The sequence below is a fragment of the Parasteatoda tepidariorum genome, chromosome 4 (genome assembly GCF_982258835.1).
Source record: "Parasteatoda tepidariorum strain Cologne lab strain chromosome 4, Ptep-v5.0, whole genome shotgun sequence".
NCBI lineage: Eukaryota > Metazoa > Arthropoda > Arachnida > Araneae > Theridiidae > Parasteatoda > Parasteatoda tepidariorum.
Window position 1 is genome coordinate 8,815,193 of NC_141758.1, and position 20,076 is coordinate 8,835,268.

A 20,076-nucleotide genomic window follows, 5' to 3' on the forward strand; every position below is an offset into this window, starting at 1 on the left:
GGCGTATTTTGCATTTTAATGCATTTTTTAAAGTTTTTTTGTTAATTTTTTCCAATTTTTATTATTTTTCATCAATTTTCATTATTACACTGGCTTCCAAACAATGAAGAAAATCTATAGAATATTAACAGGTGAAGCAACATCGTTTCAAATTGACGAAAAATTGTCAGTAAGTGAGACCGTCTATTTCAAGTACGCACTTAAAACATCAGTAGACGTTGAAAGAAGCTTCTGCAGGAATGAAAATTTACTTTCAGACAAGAGACTCTCGTTTACACTTCAAATTATCAAAAAACATTGAATAATCCAATGTAATTCTGATATTTAGTAATATTATGAGATGGAAGTTGTTATATCCATTAAAGTTTCTATACAAAATAAAAATATTTTGGTGTCAATATATTTTCCTTTTTTTTGTTATTTTAGGATATAAAACAAATTTTTCAAACTTTAATGAACGTAGAACAAGTATTGCATTGTTTTATATTTTTTAAATGACTCATAATAATTTTAAAGAGCAAAACATTTTTTTAATTCAATATTTTTACTTTATTTAAGGCATTTTTTGCGCAATTTTTGGATTTTTAAGGGCATTTTTTGCCCTTTTTAAGGGCATTTTTTGCACTTTTTATGTATAAATGTTTTTTTGTATAAATATTTTTTTTCTTGTTGGCGGATTGGGATTTTTGACCTCTAAAATATTGAGGATCTGGAAAATAGGGTCCCAATAGTTGGGACCCCTTAATGTTCAATTTACTTTTTGCGTATTTCGAGAACTTTGTAAGTTAATTAAAAAAAATTTGCACCCAATTATGTAATTCATTTATCATTCCATGCAAAAGCTAACTTTCAGTAAATATTAATTATTTTTATTATCTTATTTAATAATGGCCGGATAAAAATTTGAATTGTAAGGTATACAATTTTTTTCAGCATTTAAAACAATATATTTTTGCAAAATTTGAGTGAAATCGTTTGAAAAGCTCCTGCGTAATTGAATTTCAAAAAAGTCAGATATTCGAAAATTCGATTTTTCCGGAACTATGTGACTGATTTCGCTCGAATTTTGTATTTTGCTATGTAAAATTTTATTCTTTAAGATAACGCAAAATTTTTTCGACAATTATTAAATAAACTAAAAATAATAAATATTTACTAAAGGTCTGTTTTAGCACGGAATTGTGTGCAGAATTTCTTCAATTCACTTAAAAAGTTCTCGAGATATATAGAGCGAAATACGCAAAAAGTAAAATTAACATTAAGGGGTTCAAACTTTGGAGCGCTCTCCTGACCAAGCCTATGAGGCCCTATTTTCCAGATTGCGGCTACCCCCTATATTTTGGGGGGTCCGAATCCTTAAAAGAAATGTATGTTTATTCAGAGATAGTACGTTTTTGTGTATGGCTTCGTATTTTAAAATATCGTCTGCACTTATTTATTAGCCTATTTGAGGTCAGCCCCTTGAGCCATTAAGATTGAGTCCTAGAACCTCAATAAAACATGGACGCATAGATTTGTTCACATTAATTGGTATATGGTTACTAACTTAATTAAAAATTGCTTCATCAGAACGGAAGTGATAAGCAGTTGGCAGCGCACATTAACTGGTGCCATAAACATTTAGAAATTGGTGGTAAATAAATTAACCATTTCCTTAAAAAGGGTTAAAGAGGGAACTGTATGCCATGAAAAAAAATAAATCTAAGGAGTTAGTGAAAACATATAAAACTGAGCATTGTTTCTTCAAGGTGAAAATAATTTCGTCGAGAGGTCGTGCCATTCTGTCAAATGTTTAAATGCCCCCCAGACTAATTTTTTATTCCTTCTCGCTCATTTCATCCGGATGTCTGAAAAGCAGAATTTGAATTGCTTTTGGGAGCGCCATGTCCAAGCGATGATCGCACCTTAAAAGGTTTTTACAATAACACGTATTTAAGAAGTAACAGGTACTTGCGTAGGTGTGAGCGAGGGTGGACGTGTGTTTGTTTCTGGTCACTTATAACCGTTATTTTTTTTTCTTCTGGTGTTATGGTCACGATTATTGCGTGCTGAACTCATTCTTTAACTGCTTATTTGTTTCACTTTGTTTCGTTTTAATGTGAATTTTCTGTTTTTAGCCATAGAAAAACTCGTTATGTAACTGTGACTTTGGTACTTTTGTCGACTTTTTTAAAATATCGTTAGAATTTAAGTGCAGTGGTATAGTTGTAATGGAACTCACTCCAGTTGATAACTACTGTTTAGTATTATGGGACAAAATTAGGAAATTTGTTTTTAGTCTATTTCTAGTTGTAGTATTTTTAATAGTGACCACTTTTTGAAACATGTGACGTATGTTTCATCACATACGCTAATGGTATCAAACAATATTTCATGAAGCATAAGCTAATGTTTTGTAATTTTATAACCGTCGTTGAACAGCCGACCGAATTTTTTGGTTTTACGACTGCTAATGTTCAACTCCGCAGCCCCGTAATTTTGAACCCAATCCAGAAGACAAAGGAACTCCTGGATCAAGTATAGGGAGAAATTTGCCTTCGTGAAAGACTTTTTGATGGAACTAGCTCGCATTTGCGTTACATGGAGAGGAAGACCACGAGAACCTCCCACGGCAAGGGAACTCTAAGCAATGATCCGTCTACCACTGAGGATATTTCACGTCAGCACTGTGATCGGTGCAAGCCGGATGTAGAATTCGTATCGACCAGCCATCGCCGGGATCAAACCCCTCATCAGCTCACTGGAAGGCGAACTCTTTATCCCCTGAGCCATCGCGGCTCTAAGCTAATGTTTAGCATAGGACGAAATAGGGAAATTTTGTTTCTGGCCAGTGGCTCGTTGTAGCATTTTTAACATTGACCACTTCTAGAAACATGTGGCCATTCTTTCTAAAGTTGAAAATTTTAAATTTATGTTTGGCATTTCTTTTGAAGTATTTCTGAAATGTGATAAACGTTACAAGTTTCATTTCTACAATGAAGAAAAAATTTAAAAGAACAAAATTTTAATAAACAAAAGCTACAAATATCTATTAAAATAATAATAATAGAATACACACGGGGTGCACTTTTGACAAAAAAAGTGACGATCGGATGGCGGACAATTGTTTAATCGTCATTTATTGTATTTAGTCGTCGTACATGGCCAGTGGTGACCGTTCATTATAAATTGTTTAGTTGAGAACCGGTGTAAGAACGTTTCCCGTCTTTTACTCTTTATCCCGCCCTCAATTCAAATGTATGCATACATTTATATTTCAGCTATATTTTAAGTGTTAAGCTAATAAATAAGAATATTTTTTTTTAAATATTCATAGTATTAAATTGTATCTAATTTATAGAATGACAATTTCATTCAAAGTACACAAGTCTAGGAAAAAAAGTACCAGATTAACTAGTTTAACTTGACAGTACTCTTAAAAGAAGAATATTGGAAAAAGAGCACTTTGAAATTGGAATATTTATTTTAAAGTATTTATAAAGTAAACAAGAAATGATATTAGAAAATCTGGTGTTAAATACGCTACCACACTAATCTAAGTCTTGATACTAGTGTAAATGAATGCTTGTATGTATGATCATCAGAATTTCCTGAAATAATAATTAACTATCTTTACTAATTTATTGAATAGAAATAGCTTTCCCAGCATGCATTTCTAAGTCAAGAATCGTCTGCAGTCTACCATTTAGGTCACTATGTTAAATATTCTTAAATCATCTTTTTACAATAAGCTCCTGTGCATAATAGAGTAAAAAAATTTGAATATTATAATCCGATTTCACTTTCAACTTTTGACTACCAATTTTCCTTTCGCTATCAGCAATTCAATCCATTTGAAAGAGCTTTTCTTCTGATTCCTCAGACGATAACAGATCAACAAGGAAGTATCTATCAATCAGTAACTGCAACCGTCAAAACCCTTCTTCCGAAGAGAAGGAAAAAGGCGAAAAACAAAAGAGAAACCAAAACCGAAAGCATTGTCGCAAGTGCGTTAATCTTCCTTTAATTTTGACGAGCTAAATTGAGCAGAGAGAGGGAGCTTGCATTTAGATCGCGGGTCTCGCTTTGACGAGCAAATGAAAACCTAAAAATAAAATTCACGATCGTCTGCCTGGACAGGTCATTCAAAAAAGGCGACCCGTACATTCGAGTTCGTCTGCCGTGGCGGGAAAACAAGGCGGCCAGAATAATTCTAAACTACTATTTTGTGACGTAGTGATTAAACAGACGGTCAGTGAACTATGATGTTAAGCCCGTATCTTTAAAAACTTGTTTTAATACTATATGATTTAAATCCTACTTATAAATGTCGTATTATTCATAAGGGCGGTGATGATGTCGATTCTTTACCGATAAACATTCCATTGAAAAATAAATAAAATATCCTCTTAGATCATTGTTTAATAATTTTCAGTCTATTTTTTTTCGCAACATAAACGCATAAATTTACGCAGGGAATACTACGTGAAAAATTATAATATGAACTTGGATTGTAGGAAGACAATGGCGTTCTTTTTAAAGAACAGATTATTTGCTATAATTAAAGGCACAAGAAAACCAAAGCATAAAAATTTAGAAAAATATATAGTTGAAAAAGAAAGTGTACGTACTTTTTATATATTTTTTTCTGATTGGTGTTTATAATAAAGTACCTTTCATGAGAGAATATTTTAGAAGTAAATTTAGGAAGTTAATTAAAGGGCTACTACAACCTCATTTCAAACATTTTGGTCGACTATAATTCAGATAATTTTCAATCCGTCAAGGTGAGTCAGAAATTTTCTCTTGTAGTACTTGTTTTGCACTATAAAGTAAAAATACAACCCAAATATGCTCAAAGTAAATGTTATACAATTTTTTTTCTTCAAGAAAACTAAAATTTATAGGAAAAATTGGAAGCATTTTTTGTTTTAAGTACTATATATATATATGGGTCATTCTCACAAAAACAGTCATTTTCATGTCCCCAGTATATTTTATGTTTGTTTTACAGCTTACGAAAAAAAAAAATTAAGGGAAAGTGTCCTTCAGAATGCAAGCTAACAAAAGAATAAAAATAAAATTATCAATTTTTATTTTTTATTTATTTTAGGTAATTAAAATATACCAATATGTCATTCCCTCACTTGTCCCCACTGCTGATTTAAAAAAAGAAAAAAATTGTTTCTGAAATAAAAATTTTTTTTTTACAAATTCGTGTTTTTTATTTTAGAATACTGAAATACAGAATTCAGAAAATCAATTTTAAATTTAATTTCTGATAAAAATATTTACACAGCACTATTTTAAACTTTGTCCCCAGTGTTTCGCGTCATTCCCTCACAACAATGTTCTTATGACCTGCAATCTTCTTAGAATAAAAATATTTTAATAAAAACTTCAGAAGTTAACAACTGGCATCTTAGAACAAAATTGCAGTATGTTTCCATCTTCAACTTAAAGAAGCTTTGCTGTGGAATAAATTTGAATGAATCAAACCAGGTAAAATTTTTTACATTTGTCATTCCCTCATGTCATTTTTTAGAGTAAAATAAAATACAACTTCATCGAGAAAGTGGATAATTATATGTTGCTTTCTTGTATGAATATAATTGTATGTGATTGACTTCAGAAATTAATTAGGCCTAACTGTTATTTTTAAATTTTATTGAATTTATCATTCCCTCACTAGTGTATAAAGTGAGGGAATGACGCTAAAGTGAGGGAATGATTCAAGATGAGTATATTATTAATTTTTTTTTTGTTCAATCGTGCCAGCCAATTTTACTTCTCAAACCTGTAAAAACTATTAAATATATAAGACTAAATTACAATAAATATTAGATATACTTAGTATGTAATCATTTTCAAACTTTAGGTAGATGTAACTTAGATAAAAACATGTATTAAAATAAAATATCATTCCCTCACTATTAGTGTCATTCCCTCGCTTTTTAAATAGTGAAAATAATTAATTTACTTATTAATTAATTTGAAAAATAAATTAAAAAAGTAATAAATTAATTTATTAAATTAATTAGTTTATTTATTAAATTAAATAATTAATTATTATAAATTAATTAATTATAAATTAATTATTTAAAAATTAATTAATTTAAATATTAAGTATAATTTATAGGATATATACTTTCTTTATAATGCCATTACATATTTCTATTAATATAAAAGGTTTCAGAGCTTTTTATTCACTTTACTTTTTTGGGATTTTATGAACTGAAAAATGACAGTTTTCGTGAGAATGACCCATATATATATATATATATATATATATATATATATATATATATATATATATATATATATATATATATATATATATATATATATATATATATATATATATATAAAGTTCAAAATGAAGAATAAAACAAAGAAAGATTATAGACATATGAAAATAAGGGGGTGGGAAATAATAAGTAAAAAAAAATAACGAACAACATTTTATTAAAAATTTATTTATTTATTTTAAATTTTTTTTTATTTTTATTTTTTTTTAATAAAATGTTGCTCGTTATTTTTTTTATTTATTATTTCCCACCCCCTTTTTTTCATATGTCTATAATTTTTCTTTGTTTTATTCTTCATTTTGAACTTACCTAATGAGTGCTGTTTATTTGCAGCTTAAGCGCAATAAATGATACTTATTGTTTTTCTTAACTTTCTTAGTGTTTTCTTGTATTTATTATATATATATATATATATATATATATATATATATATATATATATATATATATATATATATATATATATATATATATATATATATATATATATATATATATATATATATATATATATATATATATATATATATATCGGTACCTATCATTTGTGGAAGGATTATCAACTTATATAAGCAGAAATGAATTAAGGGTATTTTAGCACTTTTCATAGGATATTAAAAAAAAAATTTAGTCTAAAATGATATTTTTTTATTTTGATGGCAGAGACATTTATAGGTTACATAAATCCTTAAGAAAATAAAAAAGAAGAACTCATGTAAATGTTCAGATAAAAGTCAGTCTGCCATCGAACGAATTGTCCACCAAGCCATGTTGTATCAGTGTATGTAATATAGAATAATCTGTTAGGTAGTTTCGATTGTGTTTCGTTATCGCATAATTCCGAACATTGATTGCGCAATCAATGCAATCATTTTGGAGGGAAATCAATGTTTCACGCTGCGCAACATCGATTTCACACCAATATTTCTTAAATTTAGAAATCTTTCCTTTGATAACCCAGCATAGGGTCGTTTTTTTTTTTTTTTTTCAGTAATGTTTTGTTACTTTCTACCCCGAATAGACTTTAACTTCTGTGCTTTTTAAAAAACAGCGAATTTATAAATTCTTTGTTCATAACTTACAAATAAACCCGATGAGAAATGGCTTAACGCTCTCCTTGCTTTGCAATTCATTCAAGTTATTATGAAACATAAAATCTACATAAAATTTTGACTTTGATACATAAAACTGCTGGTTTAAATAGGAACGGAGAGTCTGTTCGGGGCGAAATTTGCTGTGAAGACTCAACGATGTATCCCCTACATTCCCTCTATGCTGAATCACCCTAAACATTCTTCAAACACTGGTAAAAATTTCGGTGAGTGTTTTAATTTAAATTTAGACAATTTTCTCGTAAGTATATTTAAATACCTTGTGACAAGATATACAGGGTGTTCAGCAATATCCACTTTTAAGATATATTTTTTAAAATCTTTGTCAAAAATAGTGTGCACTTAAGGAGTCGTTCCTTATTATTTGCGTTACGCAGAAACAAAAATGCTATAGAATTCTAGCAAATCATTATTAAAGAAGACGGACTTAAATACATCAAAATCTGATTGATTGTGGAAGGAAACATAGATCTTCTTCTTCTTCATATGCACTGCAGACCAAAGCAGTCTCAGCATGTTTCCTCCAACGAACCCTCGTCTTGGTCCGTCAACTGTAGACTTTTTAAATGTCTGCCTCCACACAAACCGAGATTTTCCACTTTTTCTGGAACGTTTGTTTGCAAACGTTGATTTTTTCGACAGGGTTAGGTCTAAAAATATGCCATCTGTATATTAGATTGTTTTTAATTCATCATGAAACAAAATTCTCCAATAAATTTTTTTCTTAACTGGGTCAAATATTTTTGCTAATGGCAGAATTCACTACCATACAATATACAATAGGATAGATCTAATAAGAGTTGTATAAATATTTATTTTTGTCTTAAAATTCGGTAGTTCAAATTTTGATATTTTTTTAAAGCCATGATATCACCCATTAGAACTGAATAATGTACAGGGGTGTCTATAAAAGAACTCCGGGGTTTTAAAAATTCATATCTCACTAATTATAAAAGATAGCAAAATTTAGAAGATTTCTCTGAAAAGAGTAGCTCAAAAAGTTTTACTCATACCAATTGGGAATATTTGTATCAACTGTTGGCGGCGCTGCAGGGCGTTGACCTTGAAATGGATTTGGATTTTGGTTTTTTTCTTTTGGATTCCGTTGGATTTTTTCTTCTGGGGGCATATCAAGAATCTTGTGTATGCAGAGAAAATTCGTGATGTTTAACATCTCAGGGAACGAATAGTCAATTGTGTGTCAACCGTCCCCCCAGACATGCTCGCCAGGACATGGGAAGAGGTAGAATACCGTTTAGACGTCTGCCGTGCCACTAACGGGGCTCACATAGAACTTTACTAAGTGTTAAAAAAAACTTGAAAATGTAAGCTTTTCAGTCATGTATAAAACATGTATGTATGTTTTATATTTCATTAAAATATTTTGCCTCAAAACCCCGGAGCTCTTTTATAGACACCCTGTATTTTATTTTATAATCGTCGTTGAACAGCCGACCCAATTTTTTGGGTTTGCGACTACTAATGTCCAATTCCGTAGCCTTGTCATTTTGAACCCAATCTAGAAGACAAGGGAACTCCTGGATAATGTATTAGAGAAATTCGACTTCGTTCAGGACTTTTCGATGTAACTAGCCGTTATTTTCGTTACCTAGAGAAGATAACAACGAAAGCCATCCACGGTTAGGCTGACGTTAAGGGGACTCTACCCCATGATTCTACCATGAGAATATTTTACGTCCGTACTGTGGTCGGTGGAAGTCGGATACGGAATTCGTATCGACCAGCCATCGCTGGGATTCGAACCCGGTTCGACCTCATTGGAAGGCGAACGCTTTATTTCCTGAGCTATCACGGCTCTGAATAATCTATTGTCAATTTCAATATTAATATCTTTATAAAAGATAATAATCACTAGTAATGAAAAAAATTTCAAAAGTGTTTTTTTTTCTTCCTTGCCTAAAATATTAATTATCAACTCCTGACGTGTTTACATTTTCTGACTTCATTTCTTACAAGGGCCGTATCATTTAGTAAGTGAATATCACCCTGCATAAAATTAACAAATCAACTCATTAAAGAAAGAAAGGGAGGGGGGGGGAATAGATCTGACATTTTTATTACCACCATTAATTTATATGATCTTCTAACAAAGATGTGTACCAAACTCATTGTCACCTGCTTCATTCGCATTGTGAAGTTAATTAAACATCCCATAAATTCTCAATCAATGCATCCATTAAAAAAACACACTTGACATTATCTATCTTCTAATCAATTAATCTGGTCAATTAAAATAAACCTCTAAGTGTTCCGATAATGAACTATTTTCTGAAAGCAAACGGTATCTCGTTGAACGTCAATTAAACAGAAAAAGAAAAAAGGGAAGCATCTCATCTGTTAGACGCACATCATTGCATGTCAGTCGGTGAAACAATGGTACATTCGAGTTCAGCGAGTCATTGGCCGCTGTGGGGCTGTCCCCTTCCCTTTCGTTCTTAGAAAACATTCTAAGAAGACGTGAGAATCTCTTGTTCTGAACAGAAGTTTCTCTATAAACGTTTGTCTTCCTTTTTATCTTAAGTGTTTAGTTTGTTGATTGTGACGTTCATTGCAATGTAGTTTTAAAGAACGTAAATTAAGGGTGATATTTTTTTTTGTAGAAGAAAATATAGTACAACATACAAGTCCGTTCTTTTTACTGTCTCTAAAACAAAAGACAAATTCGTTGAGGCGAACTGGGTACGAATCCCTGCTATGGCTAATCGATAGGAATTCCGCAATCGTCTCGCACCAACCGCAATGCTGACGTAAATTATCCTCAGTGGTAGTAGGATCATGGGTTCCCTTGCCGGGGGGGGGGCATAAATGATACTTCTCAATTTCATCATGATCAATTTGAAGCGAACTTTGAAGGGAAAAAAACAACACCCTTAAATAAAGAAATTTATGAAGAGAGACTAATAATTAAGGCCCGGATTTTGATGACATTTGCATTTTTTTGCATTTTTTGCATTTTTGGACATTTTTTGTCTTTTAGAGCATTTTTTTAGATTTATCGGGCATTTTTCTTTAAATTTTGGGGCGTATTTTGCATTTTAATGAATTTTTTAAAGTTTTTTGTTAATTTTTTCCAATTTTTACTATTTTTTTAAATCAATTTTCATTATTACACTGGCTTCCAAACAATGAAGAAAATCTATAGAATATTAACAGGTGAAGCAAAATCTTTTCAAATTGAAGAAGAATTGTCAGTAAGTGAGACCGTCTTTTTCAAGTACGCACCTATAACATCAGTAGACGTTGAAAGAAGCTTCTGCAGGAATGAAAATTTACTTTCAGACAAGAGACGCTCGTTTACATTTCAAATTATCAAAAAACATTTAATAATCCAATGTAATTCTGATATTTAGTAATATTATGAGATGGAAGTTGTTATATCCATTAAAGTTTCTATGCAAAATAAAAATATTTTGGTGTCAATATATTTTCCTTTTTTTGTTATTTTAGGATACAAAACATATTTTTCAAACTTTAATGAATGTAGAACAAGTATTGCATCACTTTATATTTTTTAAATGACTCATAATAATTTTAAAGACCAAAATATTTTTTTAATTCAATATTTTTACTTTATTTAAGGCATTTTTTGTGCAATTTTTGCATTTTTAAGGGCATTTTTGGCCCTTTTTAAGGGCATTTCTTGCACTTTTTGAGGGCATTAGTTGAGATTTTTTAGGTCATCAAAATCCGGGCTTTACTAATAATCAATGTGTTACCGTGAATGACCAAAATCAAGAGAATGTCGACTTTCACCGGTGAATGTCAACAATCACGTAGTCGCTTTGATGAATATCCGAAATATTTGTTATATCCGATTTGATATTAATTTATTCGTTGATATTATTATTTTATTTATTCGATCTTTTAATATCTGCTGAGGATAGATTAGGAGAAACAGTGTTCGGAGTACCAGGCAAGCGCATACCGGGCAGTGGCACCGAACCTTAAAAAAACATCGATGTAGGGCATACCGGGTAGAGTCACTTAAATAGACCTAGTAGGGGAGAGTCGGGTAGCCCCGCCCACAGTCAATTTCATATGTATAGAATATTTTTTCAAGTCAATGGGCCATCGGACATTAATTGTTGTATTAAAAAAAGATTATTTTCAAAGTTTCAAGCATTTATGCGGCTGTTAACATGGTAAACAATAGTTTTGAAAATATGTTGAATACAGTAGTCATGAAATTAAGAAACATTGGCTGAATGTTTCGATTAAACTTCATTTTAATGCTAAAAAAATAATTTTTTCTATATATACAGCATTAAAGTATGTAGTCTTAAGTTTAATTTGCACAAAGAAAGAAGTTTGTATGTAAAAAATTGTTTGAGTAATTACAAATTTACAAAAAAATTGGATTTCGGGTAGCCCCGCTCACATGAATGTCGGGTATCATCGCCCAGTTTTATTTCGTCGCTAAATGTACGGTTGCAAAGATTATTATTTTATTGCTTCAAATTTGAATGTTATATGCATTTTTAACAACAAATATATGTTTTAATATTATATGAAACATAAATTTATATATTTAAAAATAAAAAATGAAATATTTTTAAAATGTAATTGATATATGCCAATTAATTTTAATATCAAGAAATCATAAATATTATGATAAGCTATTTGCTTACTTATTTATTTTCACTTATTTATTTTCACTTATTTGTGAACGAATCAATCTACAGAAGCATTTGAATGCAATCAAAATACAAAGTGAATTTGTAATTTTATAAGAAGTATTTAATATTAAGTTTATAGGAAGAGATCAACCAAATAAGTTTATATTGAAAAACAACTATTGTTATTAATTATTGTTACTTTTTCGTTAAATATTTAATATAAATATATATTAATATTATAATATATTAATATACATTAATAATGATAAAAAGTATGACATTTGTTGTTATTAAATGATAGAGTTCATTAAAAGTATATAAATATGTAATAAATAAAATAATTTTGTGATAAAAATGATAAATGAGGTTTATCTATTGTCAATACATTGGTCATTCTCATTTACACCTGGAAAAAATAGCCAAAAAGCACAATTTTTGTAACTGGGCGGGACTACCCGACACATTTTGAAAAGAGCTGAAAAACACGTTTTTTTAAATTTCTATTTTTTTTAAGTTTAACTATTCTTTTTTTGGTTTATTCTTTTTGCATTATTTAATTAGATTATAAAACAATAGAAACATACAAAAACTTTTATTATTACTCAGTATTATACAGAAATATAAGCAATACTCCTTAAGTGAGCGGGGCTACCCGACTCTCCCCTATATATTTCGGGCATTTACCATAAGGCTACCAATTTCTATCATTCACAGTAACAACTATATACAAATATAGACGACTTTTAGAGATCACGTTGAAAGGTTAATACAGCATCACTTATGACAACAAGTATGATCAAGTGGTGTTTTGGATAAATTTTTGAGTTATTTATATGTTGTGGTAGGCAGTTTTACATTAAATCAAATTTATTAGGTCTGGAATTCTATATCAAATAACAAATTCTGCTACCACTAGAAAAAAAAATGCACACAGAACGGTATAGGTTGGCGTCCCTGCAAATATTGTTATTTACAAAATTTCTTCTTTTCAGTGTTTTTTTAGAAGTCTAGTTTTAGATTTTTTTTTAACGATCTAAATAAATTTTAGATTCACCCACGAAAAAAAAAGAAAGAAAATAGGATTCTAAGGCATGCAGATCTGCGAATTTACCGATTTTTAACCGGAGATTTTCTTGTGTTAGTACAATTTATAAATTAAAACTTGAATTCATGATATTTTTGCCGCCACGACATGTTATAGAAAAAGTTCTGATAATCACTGCTTTAAATTTATTAAAGTTTTTGAGAACATTAAAACGCATGTACTAAATTAATTGTGGATTCGAATAAGAATAGAATATTGCGTACATTTGACAATTGACTGCTGTGGGTAATGACACTGACTCGTTAGGTATAATAAGATCTTGTGAAATTATGCCTATTCTAAATATTTATGGATCGTAGAGGTCAAAACCTTATAATTATTTAAATTATCTAAATTATTTGTATTATTTAAATTATTTGTACTAAAATAAGAAGCGAATTTGCTAAATCAAGAATTTAAGAGCATGAACAAGATCTTCTTAGAATAATTAATTTGAGTAGGAATTTAAATTTTACTACTACTCAGAAATTTAAAAAAAAAATAATTTAGTGGTATCAGCTATGCCTGTAAACATTAAATGAATTATTGTTAAATGACGATAGCAAAGTCTTCATTCTGTAATAGTGCGTTTTAGTTTTTGTTATTTTATAATGAGCTTCGTTCTATAGCGTATTCGAATATGTTGCATTTTTTTCTAGGTCCCGAGGTACGGCAATAGAACGAGTTAATTCAATTTTAACTTCTACCATTTTGTTTTATCCTAACCTAAAAGATGCGGGTCTGGTCGTAATTGGTAGATACGGTACGGATCGCTATCAAGTAGATATAGCAATCAGAAAATAAGTCCTGTTGAAATTTATTTCTTTATATTTTTAAATTATTTAACACACTATATGCATTTATTCTGTTCCCCCATCCTTGGATAAAAACAATTTCTTTTTATTTTCAAAGAGGAAAAAAAGTTTCATAATTAAAATTTATTTTGCGCATGGTTCCTTCTAACATAATATAAATATGTTTGTATGAATTTAGAAGTCAAAGCGCAGTACTTTTCAAAGTTGAAGTAGTAGTAACAGAAAGATCCTCCTGTTACAAATAAATATGTATTACAACTTTATGTTTAGAGCACTTTTTGTGGTTGGGTATGTCTGAGTTTAATTTTTTGTAGTTATTCATATAAAAGTCAAATAATTGAGAATCTACCACTATTTTAAATAAATATATTTTATATAGTTTTGCAATTCTAATAACTAATCGTTATCACTAATTACACGAACATGTGATAAATCCATGAAAAATGAAACTATAAATTAACAAGTTAATCTAAATTTAAACTCATTAGGTATTAATGTGTTCTTATTTTCCGAATATATCTTTTTATTTAATGATAGAGTTTTACGCAGTTTTTATAATTTATGTTAAAGAAATTCAAGTTTTTGTCATAAATCTCGTTGACTGCTTTACCGTTAAATTGTAAATATTGTTTATCCCAGTATAGTTGCATCTGACTCTTGTACTATTAAACTTTACATTGAATTAATCAAGCTATGAAAATATCTTACAATTGTATAAGGAATGTTGTTTGAGAAATAGAATGGACTGCAATTCATTTTAAAGTAACAATTGTAAATTATTGTTGTAATTTTTGACAAGGTCTTCTTTTAAATTCGCACAAAGTAATAAAAATGTCGAACATATTCGATCTAAATAAATAAAGAGAATATTCTGTTGTTCGCATGCATTGTTTAAATTCGAAATTTGCAATGATTATTTTCTTTTTACTACAGCAAAAAGAAAGAGTCACGTGGATATGATAATAAGCGTTTCATCACATCGCTTTATTATTCGTTCAGATTTTACTTTTTAATTTTATTTCGTTCTTTTTTGTTCGAATGACCCCCAATTTTCGTTACAACTATTTTAGCATCATATGTCGAAATGTGACGCACTTCCCCATTAAATATACTCGATAACCGTGGCAGCAGACGATTTCGGCAGCTTGTAGCCATTTTGAATCCACGCCCAAAATAAGAGAAAAAGAACAGGATACTTGTAGAAAGGCATAAAAGCAGGCCATTTCCCGTGGAAAAAAAATCCTCCACATCCTTTTTTACTTCATTTCATTTTATTCTGAGTTATCCCTAATTAATTTATATCTTTCTAGTTTGCAATTATATGACTGTCTTTATTATCAAATCGAACTTTTTTGATTTAAAACTTCGTTTTACTTTTTTATGTGGAATGGTTACGTTATATGAATGAATAATTTTTTTATTTATTTATTTTCATAATTATGCAGCTAATGAGAGAAAATTAAATAGCTACTGAGATTTTAAAAAAATTAAATAATCTATTCTGTATTAAAAGTTGTTCTAGAAGCAATAAAAATATAAAAAATTTGATAGGAAAAAAAAGATTAAAATTTTAATACTAAAATAGTAGTTAAGAATTTGAAATAACTACGTAATAACTAAAAAATGAGTACGTTATGTGTTTTTTTGTAAGTTCATTGAGCTGAAAAGCCCCTTTCAACAGCTGCAGTACTCCCAGACAGAGAAAACATAAATTCCACCATGCGCAGTATGTTGCTGTATTGTGGGTCATTTTGCTGTATTAGGTCTTTATAAATAGCATGAGCTCGTTGGGCTGAAGTTGTCTGGTGTTAAACGATGTTATGTATCTTAAATTTTAATGACACCCATTCTTGAGAAAAACTTTCTTTATCTTCTCCTTCAAGCAAGCAAATAAAATGTTTAGTCTGCATGTTTTGGTTGCCAAAAGATATCAAAAGCTGTTTTTCAGATGGCCACTCGGTGAAATCAAATACACGAAAATACGACACATGAGGTTCTTGTAGCTGTTTGAATCTAGTATCTAAAAATTCAACAGTACTATCAATAAAATCAGCTGCAAATATGGGATCGATATCTTCATCTATTAAATTTTTATGTTCCCTTGGTAAAATCCTGGCTGAGATTTCAGTTCAACTAACTGTAGAAGTTCAAGTTTGCTGGTAGCTTCAAATATTAGCAGATTTTCAGCTTGATACATCTCGGACGAAATGCCAATAATAGATAAAAAAAAATCCGAAAAAAAAACAATAGAGTTTTAAGAGGGTCACTTTAGAAGTGAGGCGCTAGACTCTTGTAAGATAACAAAAATTGAAAATGTATCAAGAACATTAACGGGAAAAAGGCCGTCCGCGCGGACGTATTCGAGAAATTTTTTGTCAGCGGGGAATTTTTGACCGCCGAGGACGGGCTGTTTTTTGAGCCCTGAACTTAACTAGAATTTGAAACACACGAATAACTAAAAGTGAAATTATAAACCCAATATATTTCTTTAATGTGTTTGGTATTTCTTTAATGTCTTCTCTAATGTGTATTTCATCGATCTGTATTTGATAGTGTCTGTTGGCAACGCTAAAAACGTTTGCAAAGAACATTCTCTATTTTAATGACGGACATTCTGTAATTTAAAAAAAAACTTATAAAGAAAATATTACGTTTGTTACATTATCGTATTCGGGATGTCTATGACTTATTTTATATAAATAATATGCTAATGAATAAAATGACACTAATATTCATACTATTAAAAAGTAGTGAGGTGTATTTCTGTGCCTTTATAATGCAATTAAACCACGGTAACCTCCAGAATAGCATAATTTGCTTAGCACATACTTTCCATTACGTATGCTATTATTATTTGACACATTTTAAAAACCACAGAAATGGGGGGAGGGGAATACTTAGCAATAAATTTTAAAGAAAAATCATGAATCGAGCGACAGAACAATAAGCAAATTTACCAAAAATAGCGGTATCTTCCGCATAAAACAACAAAAGTATTCTTATTTATTTAAATAAACTATTACAGTGAATCCTCTGGGAAGCAAGCACTCTCAGTTCCACAGTAAAATGATCGTTGATGGAGGTTTTTGGTCGTTCTTAAAGGTTGGCCCCATTGACTTTAAAATTTTTATCAATTGGGTATAATATAGCCTACGTCACAGGTTGTGTTGTTCCTACTAAATTTAACCCATGAACGGCATTTTCTGCGAGCCTAACTTCAAGCCACAAATAAACAAACGAAGTGTTCGATCGTTTAAATAGCTGCTCGCCAGATTTTATTGCATTATAAAGAAAAGTTATTGAAACTAAATAAACAACAACAACTAAAACAAATAACAACAACTACTATTAACAATAACTAAATAAACAACAACTAAATTTCATTCGTTTAGCATTGCGTCATATGTTGTTCCTACTAAATCGAAGTAGTTGTGTTTTTTTCATATTATACCCAATTACATGATTTTTCGCAAACGATTTTAATTTTAGTCAACGTCATTTTCTTGGTGCAAAAATGTCTCTTCTGTTAGTGTCATGACAAGGATGGATCGATGAGCAAAATTTAGCGTCTATAAAAATGATTCCAACTGATATAATTATGTGTAAAAACAAATTTACCAATTATGAATGATGAAGTTATTTTAAATAAATAAACAAAGTTTGCTTGTTTGAGATGCTTGTTTTTTTCTAAAAAAATTTTTTTTTCTAATTTAACTTTCAACTCATTAAAAGTAAATCATTGATAAGCATCGTCTTTAGTGCAATCTCACTGCAACGTGAGGTTGCCATCATCAAAGAGAGTTCTCTAAATAAGAGCCTCTCACAAATATTTTGAATACATTTTTTCTCTAAATAAGAGCCTCTCACAAATATTTTGAATACATTTTTTCTCTAAATAAGAGCCTCTCACAAATATTTTGAATGCATTTTTTTCTCTAAATAAGAGCCTCTCACAAATATTTTGAATACATTTTTTCTCTAAATAAGAGCCTCTCACAAATATTTTGAATACATTTTAATCTACTTATTTGTTTTGTTTGATATTTTTGGGTGTTTGGTGCAGACGTTTGCCCGGTCAATGGTCGCTCCCAAAGGTTTTCTTTAACTCAAAGTCTATGGAAAAAATTCCGTGCCTCCCAAGCGTGGTCGTAAATAGTGGTTGTCGCTGCATAGTTTTTCCTGGAGGTTTCACTGCAATTTAAATCAGGGAACCTAATTTCAGTTTCAAAAATTATAATGCTGATGATAACAATCGATGCAAAAGTTGTTAATTGATTACAGATATTTAGAAAACGCCGAACTTAGTGAAGCCTAAGTAATATTTTTTTTCTCAATTAATATTTAATATCACGAAGACATCTAGCAATTATTTTTGTTTTAACGTATAAGTCTCTGTTATAATTCATGTTGTTATATACCACTGAAAAGACATTTTTCAAACAGTACTGATTTGATTGAGACCGAAGAGAGCTTGGAGCACACAGTGAATCACACAAAATAATCTTTGGGCGTTCATTCTTCAAAAAATGCTAATATTATTTTGATAAAAAAGAAGACTGCTAGTAGGGAGGTTTATTAAATATGCTACCTGCAACGTTGGAAGCTTTGCCATTCTGTATAATACACCCCTTATGTAGTAATGTGTAAACATCATACATAGAAATTAATTGGAGGAAACGCTGGCCGGCGTTCTCTATGATGCCCAGGCATTTTATAGAGTGTCTTATGTAATTCATACTTTTCTGATATACCATTCTATAGAATGCCTAGGCAATGAGTGAAATGTTTAATAGTTTCATACATTTCAAAGGCCAGTTTTCGGCATTCTCTCCTAGATATTCTGTAGAAAACTGGATTTCAAACTTATAAGTGACAAAGTTTAATAAGAAAGCTTTGCCACGGTTTTTAGGCACTTAAAATGTGGCTCTTTTATTTTTCTAAAAACAGTTCTATGTTCTTTTTTCATGGAATTTTTGATTTGTTCGTGTATCCGTCTCAGAAGGAAGTAAATCAGTGGGACTTCTTAAAACGCGTGGCATTTAAGTACAACAGATCTAATTGGTTTTGCATCATCGCCCTTCCTCAACCTTCTTCCACATCGATTTGTGTTGTTTGGGGGGTGGTAGGACACAATGATGCCACCTCCAACGATATGAATGATATCGTTTGATCACAAAAACCATTTGTTCCAATGAGTAAATTGTTCGACCCTTATCAATGTAGCATCTCCAAAACCCAATTTTCACTGAATAACTTTTAAGAGTGAGGTAAAAGCGTATTGAGATGAACTGAATTATCGGTTAAATGGCTAGGTTGCGGTTACGGGGAAACAAAACAAAAAAACGTGTTCTTAAACCCTATTTCAGAAACTTTTGACTATTAGCAAAGATAACCAGTGCTCTTTTTGGCCTTTCATGTTGCATAATTTGAAAAAAATATTTTAAGTGTACAATGCTAAGTTACAAATTTAAAGATTGGTTTTGATTGATCAACAATCCCGTTACTTTTGGTTTTATCACTTGCATTTTGTTTTAAATTATAGAACGACCTTTTTTTTAATTTCAGGAACGAATATTGGATTAATACCCAAATCTTGTGTAGAACAACCAACTTACATCATCAGTCATTAGTTGTAAGTATTATTATTATTGTTTATTAGATATTATTTGAGGATCTTAGTTTAACCTCAAATATTATTTTAACATGACAAACACGTTTCTCTGGGGTTTTTTTTGTTGACCGGGTGACCTTAAGAATTATTATGCATTATTTTGCAAAAGTAACAGTAAGTTTTATGAAAAACTAATCTGTTTAAAATTAAATGTTTTAGAAAACTGTTAAGAAATATATCTATCATGCAAAAAAACAAAAGTTTTTTTTAAAGAGATGTTTTAAAAACTTGATAAAAGGATAAAGATTAAGAAACAATATTTTGTGACCTACTGATTTTTGATATAGTGATATAAAACATTAAGTGCTTAGATTAATTAATTCTGATTCGAATTGATTGAAATCAATTTGGATTGATTTCGATTGATTGTTAAATATAGCATTTTAAGTACTTGGTCTAGTTTTTTTTGCCCATTTTATTTATTTATTTGGCACTCTGCATTTCGTTAGAAATGCAGAGTGCCAAATGCCA

The 20,076-nt window shown here is 30.0% G+C and overlaps 1 protein-coding gene across 4 annotated transcripts in view; it reads left to right on the forward strand.

The window, feature by feature from the left end:
• The window catches only part of LOC107439236 (protein phosphatase 1 regulatory subunit 16A), an 88,297-nt gene that overhangs the window by 17,791 nt on the left and 50,430 nt on the right, over positions 1-20,076 (forward strand). For 2 of the 4 annotated variants that reach the window (XM_016051756.5, XM_016051757.5), the window contains one exon: positions 19,500-19,566. The exons of 1 other annotated variant lie outside the window; for it this stretch is intronic. The gene's annotated coding sequence lies outside the window, so the exon portion shown is untranslated. Of the gene's footprint in view, positions 1-7,495; positions 7,605-19,499; positions 19,567-20,076 lie in introns of those variants that run through there. One more of the 4 variants, XM_087160606.1, reaches the window with a different exon arrangement.